Genomic DNA, 10,912 nt, shown 5'->3' with positions numbered 1-10,912 from the left:
CCAAAACTTCTCTTTCTGAAGTGACTGGTTATCTATTAATTGTCCAATCTAATGGTCTTTCCTCAGTTCTCAATCTTGTCAACCTCTCTTCATCCTTTGAAGCAGCTGGTTACTGTTTTCATTCGAGATATTCTCTTCTCTCTAGGTTTTTGCAACAATGCACTTTGCTAGTTGTCTTCCTATTTGTCTGACTGTCCATTTCATATACTAGGTCTTAAACCGGGGTGTTTCTTAGAATGTTGGGTGTTCCTCTGTGCTGGGTCTTCTTTTTTTCTCTATACTATTTTGCATGGTGGTCACAATTTTCATGGATTCAATTATGATCTTTATGCTTATGATTCTCAGATCTACTTCTTGAGCCCTAATCTCTCTCCTAATCTCCATACTCATATCTCCAACTCACTATTGGACACCTCAAACTGAATGTCCAATAGACGTCTTATATCTAATATGCACAAAATTGAACTTTCTATATATTTCCCTAAAGATCCTACACCTTTATGCAACTATTGAGGGTTCTGCTATCTTCCTAGTCACCTACATTCCCGAATTGGGTATTTCCTTCAATTCCTCACTCTCTTTCAGCTCCCATATCTAAATTCCTGCCAACTCCTTTTGATTTTACCTTCATAAAATTTCTCACTTTTTCATTTCTAACACTGCCAACATCTTGCTGCAAGCTCTCATTACCTCATATCTGAACTACTTCATGAGCTTCTGGTTGGTCTCTCTGCCTCGAGTCTCTCTATCCATTATAGTCCATCTTCCACTTAACTTTCAACTGGATCTTCCTAAAGAGCAAATATTTCCATGTCATGCACATGTCCATTCAAACTTATCCAGTGGCTCCGTATCAACTCCAGGATCATGTGTATATTTGTCTGTTGGGTTTCAAAGCTCTTCAAAACTTTCCCCTTCAACCTTCCAGTCTTTCCCTCCACCCTCCACCTCCCAAATTCATATATTTCATGACCCAGTGACACTGACTTCCTTCATGTTGCTTGAAGAAAACAAACTAGTTTCCTACTCTTGGCATTTTTGCTTGTTCTTCCCTGTGCCTGAAGCTCTCTCCCTCCTTCTCTCTCCCTCCTGGCTTCTCTAACTTTCTGTAAGTCTCAAATAAAATCTCACTCTCTTCCAAAAGCTTTTCATGGTCCTAATTAATGTTAGTGCCTTGCCTCTGAAATTATCTCCAGTTTATCATATATATATATATGTATATATATATGTGTGTGTGTGTGTGTGTGTGTATGTGTGTGTGTATCTCTTATTTGTGCAAACTTGTTTGCATGTTTTCTTCTTCACTAGAAAGTGATCTTTTTGAGGCAGAGATTGATTTTAACTTTTATTGCTATGCCTAGTATTTAACAACACTTGGCACATAGTAGGCATGTAATCATTGTTTATTGACCACTGACTAACTAATTGGAAGAATGACTATAAAATTTATGACATATAATGGAATATTCTAGTGTCCAATGAAATAAGGGAAGAGATAATCTCAGAGAATTCTTAGAAGACCTGTCATAAATGATCTAGAGTGAAGAGAGCAGAACCACAGAAACACTGTGTACAATAACAGCATAAGAAAAACAGATAAAGAAAAAGACCTAAGAACTCCAATCAAAGGAATAACTAATCATGACTCCAGAGAACCAATGATGAAGCATGCTTCTCACCTTCTGACAGATTGGTGATGGACTCAAGGTGCAGGGAAGGGAAAAGAAATTTTAGACATGGCCATTTTGGAGATCTGCTTTGCTTGACTACATTTATTATTATAATGTTTTAAAATTGGGACTAGAAGAATCCAGGGACTAGAAGGAGGTTATCAATATGACTCCAAAAGAAAAGTGAACCATTGAAAAAGTTTTAAAAGAATGCACAGATGAGAACAAAAGAGTGCCCAAAAGGAAACATAAACAAGTGAGACTGCTTTGAAAACAATGGGTTGAATTTATGATATACTTTTTAAAAAGCAATATAAGGGATAAAGATTCATGAATTCATATACAATCTTCTTTTATGTCCCTACTTTGTATGTGTAAATGCTCCTTTGTTCATTTTTGTTAAGTTTAGAATATATATATATATAAATGTATAAATATATGGAAAAACTATTCTCCCACATGTTGCATATACATGTGTGTATGCATGCATGTGTGTGTGTGTTTGTATGTGTGTATATGATTGTTTGGCTCAAAGGAAAGCAGCATAGACATCTCTAGCCTTTTCACTCCCACCCTTCTCCAAGGGAGATTTTTCTTCCTTCCAGGAAGGGAAACCAAAAGTTAGGGAGCCATCACTCTACTTTTCTCAGAGGGAGGGGGTACCAGGCTAGAATTATATCTATCTGCTCTCTTAAATATTGTTACTTTAGAGAAAATGGTTTTGAGGGTCAGTCTAATTTCTGTTTGTTGTTCATTAATTGGGGGAAAAGAGAATCCCAATTTCTATATCTGAGACTTGAATCCTTTCCCTTCAAATTCTAGTTTCATATTGGATACCTGTAGCACTTAGCCTAGAAAGCCATTTATTGAATCAATAGCAAAGCTAAAGTCAAAGAAAGTATACATAGGACAATATATACCAGATAATACAGAGTGAAAGGACTCAACTCAACCAAAAGAGAGAGTCCTAGCTCTCATCCAGGGAGAAGTTCCCCAAAATCCAGTGTAACAAGATGGGGACAGGAACATTATGGAAACTGCCCCATCTTCTCATGTCAGCTTCTTCTCAGAGTCTTTTCCTTCAGCAACCTGAAGTGGGGTTGGCTTCATTCATCTTCTCTCTTGAAGCTGAAAGTCAGAAGTACTCAAAGTCTGAAGACACTTGAATAAGAGATAAGTTTGAAGAAAATTTGAGAGCTCTCCTTTTTCTCACTCTTTCTCTCTCTCTCTCTGCTATACTCCACTCTCTCAACTCTAGTCTACCCCTTACATAGATACAGAACATTGATCTATGCTAATGTGGAGGAAGTGTCATACCAATGGACTGTGGGACCAGGGTTACATATATAGATGTATGTATGTAAGTATGTATGTATGTATCTATATATAGGACTGTGAGTCATGTTTTACTTGTCTTTCTTTAATAAGTTTTGAAGGCCATGAAAAAATATCATAATTGAAGTCATCCTGTAGTGGCCAGCTCACTGGTAGTTAGCTTCTCCCATATGTTTTTCAAGTTAACCATCAGAAAACAAACTCAGTCAATGGTCTGAATAATACTTGAGGCCTTTCATTGTGGTAGGGCCTGCCAATGTTGGTGCTGCCATGGCACAGGGGAGAAGAGAAAATCCAGGAGTCTTGGGGAAAGTATGCAATGTGCCCTAAGTGTGAGGGAAATTTCTGGGCTTGAAAACCCTGAAGGGAATACAAAATATCTAATACAAGATATGGATGCAGGAGTTTCTTCCCTTGTGACTCTAACATTCACATGCCCCCATCCTTTCTCCCAGCTACATATGACCGCTTTTTTGGCTTTTCTTACTAATTAGTAGTAATTGCTGATAATGATTGACACTCGCAACAAATGTTGACTTCTGAGACATCCCAGATTCCCCTTGTAAACAGTGTCATGTCTTCTGAAGGTGACTTATTAATCTCAGATCTGGGACCAATCATTTTAAGCATTTTTTTCTGTATAACTAGGGCCCAGGGTGCATATTCAAAAACACAGTAACAGACATATACATCCACTCTGATGACTCTAGTAAAATCCTCTATTACAGCAGGAGATGCCAGTCTGGTAAGTTTCTCTTTATGTAGCAGCCTCAGTTATATTAAGTGTCTTGTAAGAGGGAGACACTATAATCCAGAAGATGGAGGAGCATAGAGAACTTAATTCAAGTTGTTTGCTAGCTGGGGGAGGGGGGGGGCGCTGAAAGTCATAATATTTTATCCTAGAATCTAAGAGGAACACACCATCCCAGCTGTAATCTCATTTCCCTCATCTGTGCCAGCTTATGTGTTCTTTCACTGCTCAGACAACTTTGACCTCTCTGCTTTCTTTCTCTTCCAATTCTTCATCTATTTTTTTCTTTTAAGAATTTAGACACTACCATAATCAGTGCATAGATATTTCATAATTATATCTGTCTTTGAACATATTGTACTTTTTCTGTTTTCCTCTTGATGTAATTTTTTATCTTTGCTTCGTATGAATCAATTATTTCAACTTTTGTTTGTTTCATGCATAATGGAAGACTTTTCCCTGGCGATTTCCCTGGCATAGCCATACCCCAGTTAAAAGTACCCACTGAAGTAACTTGCTGCCTCATTACAACTGGATCCTTCACTATGCCTAGGGTGCAATAGATCTTCCTCCACTGTGGTCTTTGTCCCTGTGAGGGAACAAGGAGTCCCATGGTGAAGGCCAGATGCTCAGCCAGAACCATCAGCTTGTATCCTTGCCCTGTGTTTAACCATCAGAGGCTTACAATGTAAGAAAAGTTATTTTTTTCAACAATCCCTTTTTTATAACCCCTTGCTCATGTCAGCTTGGTCATTTATATCCTTTTGATGCTTAACTTTCAAAAATTTCATGGCAGCCACCACCCACATTTGGCACAAGTAGAATGATGAAAATTACTTCTTAGATTAAACAAAGATAAAATGAGAAAATAAATTTGACTCTTACCATAGGCGGTCGTGAAGAAATACCACCCATGAGATAAGATGGGGTGCCCCGCTTCCCTTTGTTGTGGTGGTTCAGTCGTTTCGGTCATGTTTGACTGTTTGTGACCCCACCTGGTGTTTCCTGGGCAAAGATCCTAGAGGGGTCTGCTATTTCCTTCTCCAGCTCATTTTATGGATGAGAAAACTGAGGCAAATAGGGTGAAATGATTTGTTCACAGTCACACAGCTGGTAAGTAGCTGAGGCCAGATTTGAATTCAGGAAGATGAGTCTTTCTGACTCCAGGATAGGCACTCTATCCACTTTGCCAACTAGCTGCCGTGGTGGATGTGGCGTGAGGAAGGCTCTACCTTTGTAGAGAGAAAAATCTTAACCCTTTCAACAACAGAAATAGCTCTTCTCTTCTCTTATAAAAAAGAGAAATTTCTGTTTTCTTTGTTCTCTGTTGTGTAGTGTGAGTGTGTTGCTGGCAGCAGTATCCATTTGTGTTCTGAGTCTATACAGCAAAAATTTATTTCTTCCTGTCTGCCTGCTCAGCCAAAGGAAAAAAGGAAGAGGAGAGTTAGAAATTCCTTAACTTTTGAAAGATAGAGTTTTCTTTTGGCATTCCAATTAAGCCTTTGACTTTTTTAAATTTTTATTTATTTTTAACATTCATTTAAAAAATTTTTTGAGTTACAGTTTTTCCCTCCCTCCCACTCCTTCCCTATTCATTGAGAAGGCAAGCAATATATCATTTATACATGTAATGTCATGCAGAATATATTTGCATATTAGCCATGTTTCAAAAAGAGCAAGAAAAATAAAGAACACAAAAATATGATTCAATCTGCACTCAGAGCTGATCAGTTCTCTCTGGAGTTCTCTCATCATCTCTCTGAAGATGGGAAACATTTTTCATCTTGGGGCCTTTGGAATTGTGTTGGTCCATTGTTTTGATCATAATAGCTAAGTCTTTCACAGTTGATCATATGACTGTCACTGTGAACAGTGCTCTTCCTGGTTCTACTCACTTCACTTTAAATGAGATCACATAAGTCTTCCCAGGTTTTTTCTGAAACCACTTCCCTCATTTCTTCTAGCACAGAAGAATTTCCAATTCGTTGCCAACACAAAAAGAACTGGTAGAAACATTTTTTTTTTACAGATAAGTCTTTCTTCCTTTTCTTTTATATCTTTGAGATAAAGAAATAGTAGTGGTATTGCTCAATCAAAGAGTATGCAAAGAATATCCCTTTGGGTATAGTTCCAAATTGTTTTCCTGAATAGTTGGACCAGTTCACAACTCCACCAACAATACATGTTTCCCAGTTTTTACACATCCTGTCCAGCATTTTTCATTTTCCTTTTCTGTCACAGTAGGATCACTTTAATATGCATTTCTCTAGTCAACGGTAATATAAATAATTTTTCATATCAATATTGATAGCTTTGATTTCTTCTTCTGCAAACTACCTGTTCATAGCCTTTAACTTGATAAATTGATTCCAATTTATCATTTGGGGAATCATTTTTATACATTTGGTTTAGTTCTTTTAATATTTGAGAAGTGAGACCTTTATCAGAGAAATGCTGTAAATTACCCCCGTGAGCCCCACCCCCCAGTTTCCTGCTTTCCTTCTAGTTTTGGCTGTTTTGGTTTTGTTGTGCAAAACCTTTTTAATTTAACTAATCAATCAAAATTATTCATTTACATCCTGTAATGTTCTCTATCTCTTGTTTGGTCATAATCTCTTCCCTTATCTACAGATCTGATGGGTAAACTTTCTCATGCTTCCCTGTTTACTCATGGCCTCACCCTTTATGTCTGCATCTGTGGGCATTGTATTAAGGAACTCAGTCAATTCATCTACCTTAATTTCTTGTATCATAGATCTGTTCACCTGTGACAAACAAAATGGGTTAATCTTTTTCCAAATAATCTTTAAAGTATTTGAAGACCTCTACTGTGTGCTCATATGTTAAACTAGCTTTTCAAACTGCTGAAATATTCTCTTAAATATTACTTTAGTTGCATCCTACAAATTTTGGTATGTTGTCTTATTGCTGTCATACTCTTTAATGAAGTAATTGATTGTTTCAATAATTTGCTCTTCGACACACTCATTTTTAGGATTAGTTGCCCATCAATTTTTAATCTATACTTCCATAGTCTTTTCTTAATGTAGTTTTTATTGCATTATGGTCCCAAAAGGGTTTGTTTAATATTTCTGTTTTTTTTTTTCATTTGGTTGTAAGGTTTTATGTCTTAATACATGGTCAGTTTTTGTGAAGGTGTCATGTCCACCTGAGAAAAAAATGTACTACTTTTTATTCCCATTCAATTTTCTTCATTCTATCATATCTAACTTTTCTAAAACTCTGTTCACCTCCTTAAGTTCTTTCTTGTTTATGGTCAAATTTATCTAGCTCTGAGAGGGGAAAGTTGAGGCCACCACTAGTATATAGTTTTACAGTCTATTTCTTGCTCTTTCGTGACACTCTATTAGATTTTTATGGTTTTGTTCTTTTTGTTTCTTTGTATTTGCCCATTTTTCTAGGCTATTTTTTTTTTACTTTGAATTTTTTAAAGTTGGGGTCTGCTCATCTGGTGGTAAGGAAGCACTATCCCAAGCTTCAGGCTATTTTGTGCTCCTATTTTCAGAACTAGTTCTGGAAGTCTGCAAATTTTTGTTATTTCCAAGGTGGTGTGATCCTGGAAAAGGTATGGTCACTATTCTCCTGTTCTGTGCTCTGGTCTTTACCAAGGAAGGGCCCCTAGTCCCCTGCAGCTGCAAATGCTACCACTTCTCTTTGTTTGGAACTGTGGTCCAGAACTATGTATGAGCTATATAGATATGCCAATAAGCACCAGAATATCTTTCTGACCCAGTTCTCCAACCCTCTTACTGTTTTTGGGCTGAAAGCAGCTATTGCTGCTACTGCAAAAGAAAAGTGTGAGCAAAAGTCAAAATGTCCGAGCCATGAGAGGTACCAGATTTTCTCAGCTGAATTACAAGCCCAAAATGGAGCCAAGAAGATGTGACTCCCATCTCTAATAACTTTAAGCCTCACTTTTAATCTACCATCTTGTTGATGGATTGATTAGCTAAATGTCTATTTATTTTCATCCATGAGTAAGTCCGGAGAATTGGGTGCATCAGAATACAAGGAACTGAGTGGGTGAGAGGTCCCTGGGAAAAGAACTGAGTGAGCTGAGTACACAAGAAGAGGGCCCATAGAACAGTCAATAAAGAACACTTAGATTGCCTTTTCCCCTCCTGGTCTCCCACCCCTGGCCCAATTAATTTCTAGCTATGGATCAAGGTATTACAAATTAGGAGGTCATGGGAGGTAAGTGCTGACTAAGTCACTGCTCCAATGTCTGACTCCACCTAAATGCCCTCTGGTCACTGTACCATTGAGTTCCTCCACTCAACTGGCCCAGAACAAGTTAGGAATAAGATGAACAAGCTGCTTCTCCTGGGTTTCTCTCTTCTCTGCTTCCTAAGGGGTGAGTCTTGGGACAGCTATTAGAGGTCCTGGGGTTTCTCCTATATGCTTCATACCCAAGTCTGAAATATCAGGTCAAGGGTGATACAAAAAAAGTATTCCATCTTTTTTCCCCAAACCTACTCTCATCCCCTTGGGACCCTTGGGTTTCCTTTCCCATCTCTAACCAGAGCCATGTCTCTACTGTAAACTGAGACCAGCAGCAAGTGGGGTATAACAGGAGTGAATTGCCTGAAGGAGATAATGTAATACTTTCTGTGTTGCCTCCAAGATGGGGAACCAGGGTTCATTATGGACAAAGAAGAGAATTTCCTGGTGTGTGTCATCTGTAGAAGGTTTAAAAATGGCATCTGTTATGAGGGTAAAAATGTCTGCCGTACAACAGGCATGTGTAGAAGTCGGTCTTTCTATGGCTACACAAAAAATGGTGAGAAAACCCCAGTCTTTCCTGGCCTAGTCAGCTAAGCCTTTTGTGGGGGGTCCCCATGCCTAATTGAGCTCCTGGGGGCAATTAGCTACTCTGTTGCTTACTTTTCTAAAACACATAAAGATTCCTCAAAAGATCTTCAATTTTCTGTTGATGTCACTGAGGCTCCAAAAGATTAAGGCACTTGTTCAAAATTACATGATTACTATATTACAGAGAAAGAACATGAATCTAGATGTTCTACCTTTTCCACAGTACCACAACAGCTGACACTAGATATTCATCTTCCTCCCTTAAAGAAAAACTCATGCATTGACAGAGAGGGGATAAGAGATGCTAGAACAAAAGCTGGGTGGAGTCACTCTTTGTGTCTGTAGGGCTCAAGCATAAGAGATCAGATCCTAGAGTTGAGTCCCCATCTTTAGCTTATGACCTAGGACTGGGGGACCCTCTTCAGAAAGTGAAACAAAGATAACAAAGATGTTTCTTCCTTCCTAGGGTGGGAATATACACATGCTATACTGGAATGTGTGGAAAGCTGTTACAAGGATGGGATCAGGGAACACGTACCCCCTGGAACATATGACGTGAAACGTTGCTGTGCACAAAACAATTGCAACACAAAAAATTCACTTGCATGACTGTTCAATAGAAGTGGTAGTACTCCCTACTCTGTTCTACAGCAATAGTAAATGTGTTGCCCCCTCCTTGTCCACCCCAGCATGCTCTTCCCTCCTTCATTCTACAGGAATCTCTGACAGCATGTAGTCCTGCTCCCCCTCAGCTGTGATCAAGGATCAGATGTGTGTGTATGTACATATAAATCTATAGTTAAATGGAAGAGCTCTGAAACTTGCCCATAATTAATTTTTGCACCTTGTCTTTATGTTACATTTTCTCTTTAATTTCTAAATAAATTTGATTTGTCAAAAGCCTACCTTGTTTCAGTTGAATGAAAGCAAAAATCATTTTCATTTATGCTGAGGTCAGGAAAGCCAGAGTTGATCAAGGTAACCTAGAATTCAGGCAGAGACTGATGGCAGACAAACATAGGGATCACCAAGCATATTTAGGATGAAATCCTCTTGGAAAGGAAAGCATGACTTCAGAGGGGACTAAACTGAGGTATGACTGCCTGTCTTCTTCCTTGTATAATCTATTTTATGACAAGGCCCTGGCTTCTATTTGGAACAGGAAGACAAGAGTTTGGGCTCTGAGGTATGCTAGAACAAAAGTGTTCTGGAAAGGCACAAGGACTAAGAGAAGGCTGCTTGCACATGACCATTGTCATTGCCATGACTATGTCATTCCTCGGGCCTCTGTGGGGTATTTACTAGGATGCCACTCTGTCTAGTTGAATGGTGCCCACCAACACTACCTGTACTTCCTGAATTAAACCATGGATTGTTGTTTAGTAGTTTTTTTAGTTGTGTCCTACTCATCATGACTCTATTTGTGGTTTTCCTGACAAAGGTACTGCAGCAGTTTGCCATTTCCTTCTCCAGTTCATTTTACAGATTGAAGAAGTGGGGCAAGCAGTGTCAAGTGAAATGCCATGTCAACTAGTAAGTGTGTGAGGTCAGATTTGAACTCATGAAGATGAGTCTTCCTGATTGCAGACCCAGTTCTCTATCCACCTAAGCACCACCTAGCTGCCCTAAACCATGGATAGAATGTGGCAAAATTGGGATTGGGATTGGAAAACCAATAGTGCAGGCCACTCTACAGAAGAGAGTACACCTAGAGTGACAATAATAAGCTACTTTTTAAAAATATGCACAGAACATTAATCAGATCTTAAGTATTTAGCAGTCAAGGTGGCAGCCAATCCACATAGCATAGGATTGGGATGTTGGCTCACAGATGTTGGTACGAGGGTAGACCCTTTTAGAGAGTTCCACCCCAGAAGGTTGGGAATCATGTACAGATTTAATAAGGAGAGATGTAGCAGCCACGAAAATGCTGGTGATTCTGAAATTAGTCCACTATACTTCTGCTGTAGCAGAGAATGAACCCAAGAAGTTTTCAGCATGAAAAAGATAGGGAGTAGGCTTTAGTCCAGGTTACCACTGAGAAAATGGTGATCTTGGGGAGACAGGGGAGACAAAGAATGCTTTACTGTAGAAAGGAGGAAAAAGAGATGAAACTTGCTATTTCTCATCATTGGGAAGCATGAGGAAACTAGAGGAAGGGGTGGAGGAAATGGGAATAAGATGAACTAATTTTTATATGAAACAGACAAAGCAGAGTTGAATACATACACACACAGATTTTGGAATAGAAATACATCAGACCTAATAGGGAAATGATTGGGGATGAGTTGATGGCATTAAGAGAGAAGATAAGATGGAGGTG

At 38.7% G+C, this 10,912-nt stretch overlaps 1 long non-coding RNA gene across 1 annotated transcript; it reads left to right on the top strand.

The window, feature by feature from the left end:
• Positions 1-7,680: 7,680 nt before the first annotated feature.
• On the top strand, positions 7,681-9,492 carry LOC140505480 (uncharacterized). Its single transcript, XR_011967524.1, has 3 exons — positions 7,681-8,131; positions 8,402-8,557; positions 9,056-9,492. It is a non-coding gene; the product is annotated as an uncharacterized lncRNA (long non-coding RNA).
• The last annotated feature ends 1,420 nt before the right edge of the window (positions 9,493-10,912 follow it).

This window comes from Notamacropus eugenii, chromosome 5 (assembly GCF_028372415.1).
Source record: "Notamacropus eugenii isolate mMacEug1 chromosome 5, mMacEug1.pri_v2, whole genome shotgun sequence".
In the NCBI taxonomy this organism is placed as follows: domain Eukaryota; kingdom Metazoa; phylum Chordata; class Mammalia; order Diprotodontia; family Macropodidae; genus Notamacropus; species Notamacropus eugenii.
The sequence above is the reverse complement of the archived record's forward strand: the minus strand, read 5'-3'. Positions and strand labels throughout refer to the sequence as shown.